Source organism: Mus pahari, chromosome X, assembly GCF_900095145.1.
Source record: "Mus pahari chromosome X, PAHARI_EIJ_v1.1, whole genome shotgun sequence".
NCBI lineage: Eukaryota > Metazoa > Chordata > Mammalia > Rodentia > Muridae > Mus > Mus pahari.
The window spans coordinates 33,303,917-33,319,158 of NC_034613.1; the positions used below are offsets into that span (position 1 = coordinate 33,303,917).

A 15,242-nucleotide genomic window follows, 5' to 3' on the forward strand; every position below is an offset into this window, starting at 1 on the left:
CATGTGGTTGCTGGGATTTGAACTCCGGACCTTTGGAAGAGCAGTCGGGTGCTCTTACCCACTGAGCCATTTCACCAGCCCGCAAAATGTTTTTATAATGGGAAAAAGAAAAAAAAAATGCTCCCATCAGGAATTTGTTTCAGAGACCTGGCATGGGGGTACACACTTGTTATCACAGCACTCAGGAGACTGAAAGAGGAGGATCATAACTTTTGAGGCCAGTCTGCACTACATACACAGTTTGGCACTATCTCAAAGAAGGAGATAGGGGAGGGACTCTGTGAAGGAGACCAGGAGAAGGACAGCTATTGGGATATAAAAATAGTAAAAAGACAGATAAATAGCCAAGCCTAGCAGCACAAATCTGCACATTTGTAATCCTCACACTTGGGAGAGAGGCAGGTGGATCAACATCAGTGCTGGTGAGATGAATCAGTATACAAAGTTGCTGGCCACCAAGACTGACCTCCCTCCCCCCAGGTAATCCCCAACCCACGGGGTGAAATGAGAGCTGGCAACTGTTAAATTTATGACCTCCCTCCCTCCTGCTAGAAAACAAGTATATGGCTAGCCTGAGCTATGTGAGGCCCTGTCTCAAAAGTAAACAAAATAATTTGTTTCAGCACTTGCTTGCAGGCCATTTCTAGGATGAATGTAAAATAAAAATACTTTATTCATGGGTCTAAGAGTACAACACTGGTAGAATGTTTTCCTCGTATGCATGGGCCTTGGCTTCTATCCCATGGATTGAATAATAATAATAATTTATTCTGAGAAATTTCTAAGGTGGGTAATTAACCCATTTACCAAATCATCCACTAAATGAACACCCAACATGGCATTATGGGATGACCTGATTGTAAGTATTATACCCTGATCACTGTCACAATAAGTTACCTAATTGACTATAGAAGATCAGGATAACCTGTAATTCTCTCTATGGCCTTGTCGATTTTTCATTTTTAGTATCTTAATCTGTGAAAGGAGTAACTTCTGTTATCCTGTTTAGCACATAGTCCATTTATGAATTGTTTTTTAATATTTTGAGACCATCTCATTTTTTACCTGTGACTGGCCTGGACCCCACAGATGTCTGCTGTCTCAAGGCATGTCCCAGCTCATTGTGTGCAATTTAGTTTGTGAATGTCCATAAACATAAAATACTTTTAATTTTCAGTATAATTGTATCTCAACTGCTGTCCCTTTATAAAAGGTATATAAGGAATAAAATAAAATAAAAGTTATTTTGAGGTTCATTTTTGGCTTGAAGAGGCATAGTCTATTTTGTATATTAAGCCTCTAAAATCATATGCCTTTTTTCTTTTGGCCCCTCCCCCCTTTCTCTTTTTGGAGCTGGAGTGGGGTTTCCCTATGTATTCCTGGGGGGGGGGTGCCCTAGAACTCATTATGTAGACCAGGCTGCCCCCAGATTCACAGATTTGCCCGCTGCTGTCTCTCTGGCGCTAAGATTAAAGGTGTGCATCACCAAGTCCTCCTAATTATTTTTATAAGGCAATAAATGAATGGTTAGAGATCAGTTAAAAATACTTTTTCAACTTGAAAACTAATGAGCTAGATCCAAATGTGAATTAGACCTTTAATGCCAGCATCTAGTAAGCTAAAGCAGGGCACATTGAAGGCCAGCCTGAACTACATAGTGAGTTCTAGGCAAACCCGTTCTACAGACTAAGATTCTGTCTATCTCAAAAATAGACAGATTTCCATTCCCTCCAATAAAGTAGCAGTCAGAAAGTAATTGGTCTTTTAACCCGTTTTGTAGCTGAGTCCTTTCCATCTAACCAGTGCAAATGTCAGAAATGTGTCCTGCCCATCACTGAGACTCTACCTTTATCTTCTCTGTCTCTTGTCTAACCTGATGATCAACAATATGGACATCAATTTACAATTTCTCCTCTTGTATGTTTTCCTCCTAGACAGTAGCAAACTGGCAACAAATCTCAGGTAGCAAAGTAAACCTTTCTCTCTTCCCATAATTTATGAAAATTATCTTCAATAAAAAGTCAAAGCCTGGCAGTACAAGGTCTCAATACTCAGTTAATTTGGCTAATGTATTCACAGATGAAGCATTTTGACATGGACAGTAGCCAGGTGGCACTCTATCTGGTGGGCAGGATTGTACAATGGCTCCCTGATAAATTAAAAGTCTACCTGCTTAAGTTTTTTGATTAGAATTCAGAATGCTTGCTGGATAAAATTTAAGTGGTGAAAGAAGGAAACAAAGAAGAAAATGAGTCAGCATTAGCATTTCTTGGAGATACCTTCTTTGGGGGTGGAGGAGGGAGAGGTAATTGCTTTACCAGGTTGCAGGCCATGGGTGAGGGAAGTATGGGCAGGAACCTGGAGCTCAGCTTGCTTTCTTTTTTTTTTTTTTTTTTTTGGTTTTTCGAGACAGGGTTTCTCTGTATAGCCCTGGCTGACCTGGAACTCACTTTGTAGACCAGGCTGGCCTCGAACTCAGAAATCCGCCTACCTCTGCCTCCCGAGTGCTGGGATTGCTTTCTTTTTTAGTAATTAATTTATTTATTCACTTGAGATCCAGTCACCCCCCCCCAATGGCTCAGCTGTTAAAGGCTAGACTCACAACCAAAAATATAAGAGAGAACATTTTGTTTTAGTGATAGGGTCTCACATTGTGGCCCAGGCTTGCTTGGAAATCACTGTGTATCCCAGGCTCATTTCAAACGTTGAGTAGTTTTCCTGCTTCAGCCTTTTCAATGTGGAAATATACTTGTGAGTCACCGTGCCTTGCAACAATATAATTTCAGTGTATAATGTTGCCACTTTATGCTTTTATTATTGAGTTATATAGTTTATATCGTTATCATCATCATCATCATGCTGGAGCTCCCAGAACCTCATGAATTCTAAGTAGTTAGACCAAAGACTTATACCTAGTTTCTTCACTTAATAGAGTATCCTGACAGTATGTCTGTTATCATTTAGTATTCATCTAAGACCTGAGCTTTGGGGGCTTCTTCTTGTTCTTTGCTGTTTCTGGGGATGGAATGCCCATGCATATTGGGCAAATGTTTTACCATTGACTACAGTACCTCTGGTCCTAGAGTCTAGGATTTGAGGGTCTTTTAAATGTCTGTATGTTTTATAATGTTTTGCAGGGGAGGGGTGGGTGAATTGGGGGACATATGTGCCACAATGTGCATGTAGAAGTTAGAGGGACACTTTGTGGAATCAGTTCCCTCCCTCTCTCCTTTCTGTCCATCTATCCATCCTCCCTCCCTCCCTTCCTCTCTCCCTCCCTCCCTTCCTCCCTCCCTCCCTCCCTCCCTTCCTGCTTTTACCTAGGAACTGTAGATTAAACTCAGGGTGCCAGGCCTTTACCTGATGAGCAATCTCACCTGTCCAACCTAAGTTTATAGTGGTTGTATATGGTTCCATATGACCTTAGTACTGTCTTCTGTTTAATATTGTGGCTTTGATTTTGTTTTAGGGGGTGGTTTTGTTGTTGTTTTTGAGACTGGGTTTCTTTGTGTAGCCCTGGATGTCTTGAAACTAGCTCTGTAGATCAGGCTGGCCTCAGACTCTCTGAGACCTACCTGTCTGACTCTGCCTCCTGAATTCTAAGATCAAAGTCATGTGCCAACCGCTGCCAGTGAATATTCTGGTTTTGTATATTTATGAATAGCACTTTTTTTTTAGCATTTTACATGTACCTTTTATGTTATTTCTGTTACTGACAGTTGAACCCAGGTCCTTGCATATGATAAGCACACTTTATAGTGTTAAGATGAGTCTGTCTACTGTTTTTTTTGTTTGTTTTTTGAGGCAGGGTTTTCCTGTAGTCCTGACTAGCTAGCCTCCAGTTTAAACAGCAGGACTTAGCTAACTTAGCTACTATGGTGGTTTGAATGAAAATGGCTCCCACAGATTCATTCATCGAGAGTGGCACTATTAAGAGATTGTTGAAGTGCTCACTTCGGCAGCACGTATACTAAAAATTGGAACGATACAGAGAAGATTAGCATTGCCGCTGCGCAAGAATGATACGCAAAAAAAAGAGAGATTGTTGAAGTAGCCTTGTTGAAGTAGGTGTAGCCTTGTTGGAGAAAGTGTCACTGTGGATGTGGAATTCAGAAGCTCAGACCAGGCCCAGTGGCTCTCTTCCTGCTGCCTGCTGACCCAAATGTAGACCTCTCAGGCTCCTCCTCCAGCACAGTGTCTGCCTGGATGCTGCCATGCTTTCTGCCATGATGAGAATGATGGACTAAATCTCTGAACTGTAAGCCAGCCTCAGTTAAATGCTTTTCTTTATAAGAAAAGCCTTGGTCATGGTGTCTCTTCACAGCAATAGACCACTGACTGAGACAGCCATGATCTGGTTTTATTTCCCTGAGTGTAACGTATCAGTATCAGATTTTTGTCTGTTGTCTCATATGTTTACATGTGTATGGGTTACATTGATTTGTAATATTGATCATTGCCAAATAAGGTAAAAATAGCATTATGTCACAATGAAACCCATCACATTGAATAGGAATTTAAAAATTGTTTTGATTACAAATGAGATGTAATAGTTTTGCATACATTTGTAAGTCTTTATAGTACCTATTTGTAAATATTCTGATTTGCTCTTGCCACATTCATCTCTTTGTTGGTAGAATTATAAGTGAATTCGTGACTTTCCTCAAAGCCACTTTTGGATGGGCTGGTAAGACAGCTCAGCGGGTAAGAGCATTGACTGCTCTTCCAAAGGTCCTGAGTTCAAATCCCAGCAACCACATGGTTGGTGGCTTACAACCATCTATAATAGGATCTGATTTCCTCTTCTGGTGTGTCTGAAGACAGCTACAGTGTACTTATGTATAATAATAAATAAATCTTTGGGCTGGAGCAAGTGGAGTTGACCAGAGCAAACAGGGCCAACCAGAGTGAGCAGAGGTCCTAAAAACTTCAATTCCCAAGAACCACATAAAGGCTCACAACCTTGTGTTGTGAGTATAGCTATAGTGTACTCATAGATATAAAATAAATAAATAAATTTTTTTAAAAAAAGCCACTGTTGGTTAAAAAAAAACATAATGGATTAAAAGGCGTTATTACTGATACAAGATCCATTTCTATTTGAGAACATTTAATATTAGTATGATAAACAAATAAGATAGAAACAGATTTAGCCAGGGTCCTCCCTATGAAAATTGTATTTATTTAGAGAGTATGCTGTATACACCCGCATATTGTGGCACTGATTTTGGAGATGAGAGAACAGCCTTTGGGAGTTGGTTCCCTGCTACCGTGTTGGTCCTAGGCTTGATGGAAATTGTCCACTGACACACTTTGCCTGCACAGGGCATTCTATTTTTATTAACTTTTTTTTTCGGTTTTTCGATACAGGGTTTTTCTGTATAGCCCTGTCTGTCCTGGAACTCTCTCTGTAGACCAGGCTGGCTTCAAACTCAGAATTCTGCCTGCCTCTGCCTCCCAGTGCTGGGATTAAAGGCGTGCACCACTACTGCCCAGCTTTTATTAACTTCTAATATTAAATATACAATGTGATGGTTTCATTGTGACAGTTTCATATATATGTATGTCATTTTACTTTGTTTCTAGTCATCCTTGTCTCCTACTGCCCCCTCCCCCTCCCGGTTTCCCAGTCACTTTTTTTTTTCAGGAGAGTCTTACTATGTAGCTTTGGCTGACTCTTGAGTTCACAGAGGTCCACCAGCCTCTACCTCATGAATGCTAGGATTAAAGGTGTGCGCCAGCATAGCCAGCTGGCACCCACTCTTGATACTGTTGATAGTAGTTAGAAATTGTGAACTTGATGTCCAGCAACCAGAGTGGGTGTACTGACTCCCAGTTGTAATTCCAGCACTCAGGAGGCTGAGGCTAAAAGATAGCTTTGAGTTTGAAACCAGTGCATGCTAAGTAGTGAGTGAGTAATAAGACATTAAGTTCTTTTTCCCCAACTTCAAAGTTCAGTAGTGAAGTGCATAGCTATAGAGTAGAGAGCTATTGGGCTAATGAAATCAATAGATGGTTCTCAAAAGATGAAATATAAATAGCCAATAAGCATAAAAGTGTCTACTTTTATCCTCAGCCATCAAGAAAATAGAAATAAAATAACACTGAGATCCCATTTCATATCAGTCAATATGGCCATTTTTAATGTAGATTATTTTTAATATTTCCTCTAGATAAATTCATAGTCAAAGTTTCTAAGATGACAGTATTCATGTCTAAAGTTTTTTTTTAATATACACTGCCAGGATACTTTCCAGAACAGTGAGCCAATTTTATTCTTTCTGTGGTAACTATTTGATATGTTTTTATTAATTTGAGAATATCATATAATATATTTTGACAGTATTCACCCCTACTCCTCCTTTTACAGAATGGCTGTTAGTAAAACAAAAAAAAATAGCAAATGTTGAGAATTGGAGTATGGAGAGAAGGGAGCCCTCACTTGCTGGTGGTGGGGATGCAAATTAGTCTAACCACTATAGAAACCTGGAGGTTTTTCAGAAAAGTAAAAGTAGAATCTTTCTTTTCTTTCACATAGGGTCTCTTGTGGCCAGAGATCATCTTGAATTCCTTATCCTCCTGCCTCCGTGTCCCATGTGCTGTGATCAGAAGCACATGCCACCACACCTCACTTTATTTATTTGCTTGTATGGTTATTGAAGCAGGTCTCATTCTGTAGCACAGGCCGGTCTGGAACTCTCTGTAACCCTGCTGGCTGTGAGGTTGTGGCTATTCTCCTGCCTCTGCCTCCTAAATGGAGTTATAGATGTGTGCCACTACTGGATGTCTAAAGACTTTTTAAATGCCTATACATGCTTCTGTATTCCTAGACCATTTCTGGAAGGATATATAAGAGACTAGTGAGAGTGATTGATTGCTTCTAGGAAGGGCCCTGGAGGTTTAAGGTACAGGAGTGGGTAGATGTTGAATTGGTTAGGTGGTTTATATCCACTTAATAGCTGTTTTTAGAGTCAAAGTCATACTGTAAAAAACAGTTAATTGTTCTGAACCTTATTTGAAAATAGGGTTTTCATAGAATAATCAACTTAAGATGATACCATCAGAGTGAACTCTGGTTTATTCTGGCTGTCCTGGAACTCCCTATATAAACCAGGTTGGCCTTGATTTCACAGAGATCTGCCTGTCTCTGTCTCCCAAGTGCTGAGCTTAGAGGTGTGTACTACCATTCCCAACAAAGCTGCTGCTTAATGTATTTTTACCACATCGAGAAAATATCCTTCAAATTTGAATATTTTGTTTATTCATTGTTTTAAATAGCACACAATTATTATAAAAGCATCCATACATAATTAATAGACCATAGGAACTTTTGTTTCTTTCTTATATTCTTAAGTTTTGTATATAATTATATTTTATTACTTGTATGCATTGTACCATAAATATTAAAGAGTTCTGCGAAAAATAAAGTAGGTGTTCTAAGTGTGTATGTGGGGAGTGACCTATACAAACTATCAATGACAGGTAGATACTACATAGTTAATCTTATTCTTTTTTTTAAGATTTATTTATTATGTGAGTATGTGTGTACACTGTAGCTGTCTTCAGACACTCCAGAAGAGGGGATCAGATATCATTATGGATGGTTGTGAGCCACCATGTGGTTGCTGGGATTTGAACTCAGGACCTTCAGAAGAGCAGTCAGTGCTCTTAACCGCTGAGTCATATTTCCAGCCCCAGTTAATCTTATTCTTTATTATCTTATTTTATGTATATGAGTATTTTGTTTGCATGTATTGTGTGTGTAGCACATGAGTACCTGGTGTCCCCAGAGGCAAGAGGGCCATTGGATCCCCTAGAAATAGAGTTACACACAGTTGTGAGCTGCCATGCTGGTGCTAGGTGCATGAACCCAAGTCCTCTGAAAGAACAGCCAGTGATCTTAATTGCTAAGTTATCTCTCATGCCTCCTATGTATGTTTTTTAAGTTAAGATAATGTTTGTGGTATAATCCTACTAAAAACCCATCCAGTTAGGCTAAGAATATAGCTCTATGATAGAGCACTGGCCCCCAAAATGATCCACAGAAGAACATACACAACAAAAGGAAGAGAATGCAAAGTCTTTATGTAAAAACATATACCAGGATTTTGTTTACGTAAAATGATTTTTCTGTTGGTAGATTTTTCTATCTAAAACATTATTGTACTGGAACTCAATAAAAGAATATAAATGTGTTAGGTATAGTTTTCTGCAATCCCAGTTTTTAAAAGGCTGAGGCAGGAGGATGGTAAGTTTATTGTTAGTTCTAGACAAACCTGGGCTATATAATAAAACCTCGTTTCAACTCTCTCCTTACTCCATTAAAATAAATGCACACCAGAGGCTTGAAATGATGCTACAGGCCTGTAATCCTAGCACTTAGAGAGCTAAAGAGGAGGATTACAAGTTCAGTAGCTTGCCTGGACTACAAAGCAGGGTCAAGGTGAGTCTGCTGAGTGATAGCTACTCAGTCTCAGACTTTAGAATGGGCTAGTAAGATGCCTCAGCAGGTAAAGCATTGCTGTGCTAGCCGTCCCCAGAAGCCATGCAAAGGTGGGAGAAGAACCAACTCCATCCACAAAGCTCCACTCTGGCTCTGTACTCATGCTGTGGATTGCACATGCCTTTCCCCCAAGCGTACACACAAGGTTTAAATGTAAGTGAAAATGTTAAAACCCTAAAATAGGTGAGGATATAATCCAGCCTTCGATCACTTCTAATACTTGTAAGGTTAAGTCCCTAGCACCACAAAGCAACAAAAAGCTTACTAATATTACAAATAAGCAGACAGGAATTCCAATAAGACTGAAAAATAGGGCTATATTATTAAAGGAGTCTCATTATATAGGCTATGAAATTTACCTTTTAAAAACTATTTAGAATTGCCAGGAGGTGGTGGTACATGTATTTAATCCCAGTGCTCAGAGGTGGGGGCAGGTGGGTCTTTTGATTTTGAGGCCATTCTGGTTTACAGAGTGAGGTCCAGGACAGTCAGGACTACACATGGAAACCCAGTCTCTAAAAATAAAAAAGAAAAGAAATAAAAATGCAACCAGACTAAAGATGGTATACATCTTTAATCTCAGCATTCAGGAGGCAGAGGCAGGTGGATCTCTGTGTTCAAGACCAGCCAATAAACAATAGGGGCCAATAAGATAGCTCAGCAGTAAAATGTCCTCTGTCTGCCAAGTCTCAGGAGTTCAATTCCTTGGGCACACGTGATGAAAGAAGGGAACTGATCCCTGCAAGTTGTTCTCTGATTTCCATATGCATGTTGTGGTACAAGCTCCCTGACCTACAAAATAACTGAATAGAATTTTTAAATATACAGGAGCCTAGTGTGGAACACATCCACACATGCACATACCATGGGTGTGTGCATGTATGGAGGTCAGAAGGCAGCCTTGGTTCTCACCGTTCACCTTGTTCAAGTCAGGGTTCTTTTGTTGTTTTCCCACTATGTGTGCTGGGTTAGCTGGTCCCTGAACTTCCAGGGATTCTACTGTTTCTACCTTCCATCTCACAATAGGACCCCTGGGATTACAGATGCTTTCCATATCTGTCAGTCCAGAGATTCAAACTCAAGTCCTCACATTTGGATGGCAAGTGATTTTTACCCACTGAGCCATCTCCCCAGTCAAGTTAAAACATTTTTTATTATCTAAATAACATAATTGTATCAAAGTCACTGTTTACTGCTTCTCTATTCCTCTGTATAAAAATTCTAAACAGTAGGCTGTAAGTAGCTTTAAGATAGGTAGCTTTAAGTAAGTGAAATAGTAGCTTTAAGATAGTTATTAACTCTCATTATTATCATTATTAAGTCTTCCTGGATGTCTGCATGATCTACGAAAATGTTATCAGATCTCTTGTGAACAGTTTACAGTAATCAAACTGCTTAAAGTTTCCAGGTTTTGCCTTTTTTGTTTAACTGAAATTCGGTGCTGACCTTGTTCTTGACTTGCATACCCACAGTTAGAGCTGAGCACTCCCTTAGGAGTAGCAGGCAGGCTTATAAGTACCTGTAATGTACGCGCCTGCAGATGCAGCTGGGTCTCACTTTGGTTCCCACTCTTCTTCTTCTTTATTTTAATCATTCCAACCCCCATCCCATCTGTCCTCTCCCCCCTCCCCTTTGACTCTAGGACAGTGCTCCTCCACCCACCCACTCTCACCCAACTTCCACTCTTCTACTAGCAGTTTCCTTCCTTTCTTTCCATTCATCCATCTTCTTTCTTCCTTCCTTTGTTTAGTTTGGTTTGAGGTAAGGTCTCATTGTATATTCCAGGCTGGCCTGGACCTTACTCTATAGATAGCCCTGGTTGGTCTTGACCTCCCAGCAATCCTCCTGCCTCAAACTCCCAAGTGCCATTCAGGCATGAATCACCCAGCCTGCCTTTTAAAGACATTTTGAGATAAGGATCATGTGTAATGTTGTAAGCATTATAATACACACACACACACACACACACACACACACACACACACACACACACACGAGACAGGGTCTCATAATATAGGTCTGTCTGTCCTGGAACTCACTATGTAGACCAAGCAACCTCAAACTCACAGACACCCTCCTGCCTCTTGTCTTCCTTTCCCTCCCAAGTGCTAGGGTTAAACACTTGTGCCATTGCTCCTAACACTTTTTTTCCTACTAGCTATAATCATGTCCCAATAAAGTTCCTCATCTTCAGTACTGCTGCTGCGATACTGTCATTGCACAAACTTAGTTTTCAATTCATCGAATATTATATACTGGATCTTGATCATTATTATGCTTTAGTATATAAGCAATCTGTTAAAAAATGTATCATTTGTAGTTAGTAAATTGACAATGTTTTAGCCGGGCGTGGTGGCGCACGCCTTTAATCCCAGCACTCGGGAGGCAGAGGCAGGTGGATTTCCGAGTTCGAGGCCAGTCTGGTCTACAGAGTGAGTTCCAGGACAGCCAGGACTACACAGAGAAACCCTGTCTCGAAAAAAACCAAAAAAAAAAAAATGGCAATATTTTTGTTTCTGTATGTTTTAACCTACTTCCTTCTCATTTTCTCTTTAGGTTAGCATTCAGTCCTCTGGTCTTAGCACTTACCCATAGTTTACACAGCTGACTAGGGTGTGTGTGTGTTTTACTTTTTGTGAGGGAGACAGGATCTTATGTAATCAAATTGTTCTTGAACTCACTAGTAACAGAGGCTGCCCTTGGATTCCTGACTCCACCTCCCATGTGCAACTAATTCCAACATTCATGTCTGTTTTAAACATATTATATCACCATCGAACATTTTTCCAAGTCTGTTATAAAGCATGTACCATTGCTTGCTATCCGATTATGTTACATTGTTGACTTCCATAGTACTATTTCCCTCAGGGTTTTCAACTGTCTTTCCTCTTATGACAAAGCTTTCTTTGACATGTGTTCCTCACTTTTCTCCATTTCTGGTTAGTAAAGAGCCTGAATGTACTGAGAGAAACTTAAATTATCTCAGCATACTCTCTTGCATGTCAAATCTTTTTCTTTTCTGTTATGTTATGTTTCTCCAGTAGGCATATATTCTGTTTTCTTCTCTATTTACAATTCTGTGCTTTTTGTAGAATTATACTACTCTCCCAACCCCAGGTTTCCCCCCGTGTGTGTGTGTGTGTGTGTGTGTGTGTGTGTGTGTAAGTTTTATTGCATGACCATATGTGAGAGAGGCACACATAGGCACAGTATAACTTGGTGGAGTTGTCTTCTGACCTTTGTGGTTACATTGCTTGTCAGGATTAACTCAAGCCACAGCCTTTGTGGAATAAGAGCCTGTACCTACCGAGGTCTCTCTAGCCCCCCCCCCCACCCCGGTTTCTCTTGGTTGTTACTTGTCTTTCTTTCACTTTTAGCTCATCTGGTAACTCATTCTTGGCATTCTTCTACATCCTGCAATCAATGCACGTGCTGTATTCATTCAGATACTGTTTTCTAAACCTATGTAACCTAAACCAGTAGAATGGGATTGATCCCTGAACAGGTGGTCTCCTTTTATTTTTTTGAAGCAAGGTTCTTAAACTCACCTGGAAGTTGCCATCTTCTTGCCCCAGACTCTTGATTGCCAGGATTACAGAAGTGTGTTTTTAGATCCACCTAAAGTCTCCGCTTGGAAGCTTTACAAGACAGGTGCTCCTAGACAATGACAAAGTTTGACATATCTAGAATGGGATGAATAATTGAACTCACAAATGTCTGCCATTGTGAAATAAGATTAGACCTTTAATTTTGTGTTTTGATTGTATCAAGTTAAACATTACCTCAAGGAAGGTAAGTTTCATCATTTTGTTTATGCTGGCCTTTCTTCAGGAATATTATAGACTCGAAGTGCGTAGTCTTCTATTCTATACTGAAGTCTCACTTTATTTTGTCCTATTTGATTTGATTTGATTTTTCGAGATAGGGATTCTCTATATCAACCCCTACTGTCCTGGAACTTGCTCTATATAGTCCGGACTTGTCTTGAGCTCATGGAGAACCTCCTGCCTCTGCCTCCAGAGTGTTGGGATTAAAGGCGTGTGCACTACCTTTGCCAAGCCTGAGTCTCTTACTGATGGGAAGGACTCGTATTCTCAAAGGCAACCCAATTCATTGTGTACTGACTGCACTTGACTTTTAAAGCTCATTTGTTTGTGGTGCTAAAATGTTTTGGTTATAAGGCAGCCAGAGGGCTCATCAGGTAAAACCACTTGCTGCCAAACCTGATGGCCTGTTTTTTCTTTTTGGTGTCCACGTGGTAAAAGGAGAACACTGGCTCCTGAGAGTTGTCCTTTGACCTCCACACGTGCTATGGCACATACACTGACTTGAACACACATGCGCGTGCGCGCACAGACACACACAAATTTTAAAATGTAAAAAATAAGTAAAATGTATTAAGTCTATACATTGGCTTTAATTCTACTGTAAAGGTACATTGAATTTGTACCCACATGTCAACCTTCCTTTCTTTTGGAATAAATAGTCTTGTTTCTTCCAACTATTCTTCATATTCTGTTATCTTGAATGTTCTTCTAAGGACATGAAAATTGTCAGTGTCTCTCCTAAAGTGTGTTTGGAACTGGAGGTAATATTCATAATGTAGCTGAATTGGACATGAGTGTTACACATCTGGACACTAATGTAGTCTGAAGGCTGTGGGTTTTTTCTGCAGTCACGTAATGTTGGCTTGTAATAAATTTGCAATTAACTAAAATCCCAAGGTTTTAAACTGGAAGTTTGCCTTTATGTGACTTCATTTCCTTAGTTATTAATACCTTTGTTTTGTTTTTTGTTTTTTTTTGAGACAGGGTTTCTCTGTATAACTCTGGCTGTCCTGGAACTCACTTTGTAGACCAGGCTGGCTTCGAACTCAGAAATCCGCCTGCCTCTGCCTCCCGAGTGCTGGGATTAAAGGCGTGCACCACCACGCCCGGCAATACCTTTTTAAAAAACAATATAAGCTTGCATATTTCTGTATTAAGTTCCATCTCACCAGCTTATCGATGCCTTTTTCTTCTTTGAATCTTTTCCATCATTATCCAGCTTATGCTGATTCAATAAAGAACTTTGAACATTATTGTCAGAATGTTATCAAACATCTGGAAAATGACACTTAAAAGTATCTAAAACTGTATTCCAAAAAAATTTCTCATAGATAGATAAAAGTTAGCTCTTAAGGGATATGTGAATACTAGAGAAATTTGGCAAAGCCATGCAAGCCTGAAGGATATTGTCATTTTTCAAGTGAGGCATTTTTTTAACATTACTCAAAGGGAATTGATATTCTAAGACATATTGTGCTTATATAATGCCCAAAGTTCTGTATAAATCTTCCCAAGATCTCCAAAACTTAGACATCATCACCATTCTGGTGTGTGTGTGTATGTGTGTGTGTGTGTGTGTGTGTGTATATATATATATATATATATATATATATATATATATATATATGTCATTTTATTTTTATTTCATGTGCATTAGTATTTTGCCTGCATGTATGTCTGTTTGAGGATGTTGGATCCCCTGGAACTGGGGTTACAATCAACTGTGAACTGCCATGTGGGTAATAGGAATTGAATGAACCCAGGTCCTCTGGAAGAACAGCCAGTACTCTTAACTGTTGAGCTATCTCTCCAGCCCTTAAAAATATTTTTAATTGACAGCGGTACTTATATAAGAGTATGGAATACAGTATGGTGTTTCACTACATGGTAAATATATGTTAAATAAGATCAAGATAATTTTCATTGTCTCTTCAAATTTGTTTATATTTTTGCATTAAAAATATTCAAAACTTGTCTGTTAACTTTTAAAGTAGTTAATTATTGTCAATCATAGTTTTCCTAGTTTATTACATAGCATTTAGTAATCAGGGCTAGGTCAATGGCTCAGTGGCTAAACCATATACCATGCAAGCATGAGGACCTGAGTTTTGATTCTTAGGACCCAGGTAATGTTGGTTGGGCATGGTGGTGTACCCCTAAATCCAGGAGGAGACAGGATCTCCAGAGCAAGCTGACTAGACATGTCAGTGAGGTCTAGGTTTTTAGAGATCTTGTTTCCACGAGTAAGATGGGCTGAGAATTTGGGGTGATTGACAACGTCAGCCTTGGGCTTCCACATGCATAGGCCTCCTCCTATACATATTTACCCACACACATAATACCATGGAAAAAAGAAAAGTTCTGTATCCTTCCTGCAGGGCTTAGTGGTACATGCATGTAATCCCAGGACTGTGGAAGTTTAGGCAGGAAATATGAGGCCAGCCTGGGTTATACAGGGAACTCTTGTCTTGAAACAAAGGAAAACATTGTAAGTTACTTCTGTTCAGCTATAGCACCCTTATGCCCATTGACCGTCCTAGTTCCATTCAGTCTCCCTTCATCCAGGTTCCTTTGACTACTGTGCTGTGAGGTTAACCTTTTAGATTCCACATATATACCTAACACTTTCCCTTTCACATAATGTCATTCATTTCTATTCGTGTTGCTGCCAGTGGCAGAATTCTAATATTTTTAACTCTAAATATTATATTATATGCATATACTACGTTTTTTTTGTCAATTCAGGAACGGTCAGCTAGAGCTGATTTCACATACACATAGTGCTATAATAAAGGTGCACATGCAGGTGTCTCTTAAACATGCTGATTTTATTAGCCTGGATGTATGCCCAGTGGTGAGACTGCTGGATCCTGTTTTTTTTTTTTTTTTTTTTTTTTTTTTTTTTTTTTTTT

General features: G+C 39.6%; 1 protein-coding gene and 1 non-coding gene across 6 annotated transcripts in view; both read left to right on the top strand.

Moving 5' to 3' along the window:
• The window catches only part of Xiap (X-linked inhibitor of apoptosis), a 49,156-nt gene that overhangs the window by 16,779 nt on the left and 17,135 nt on the right, over positions 1 to 15,242 (top strand). The gene's annotated exons all lie outside the window — the stretch shown is intronic.
• On the top strand, positions 3,947 to 4,054 carry LOC115063283. The gene has a single exon (XR_003843146.1). It is a non-coding gene; the product is annotated as a U6 spliceosomal RNA (small nuclear RNA).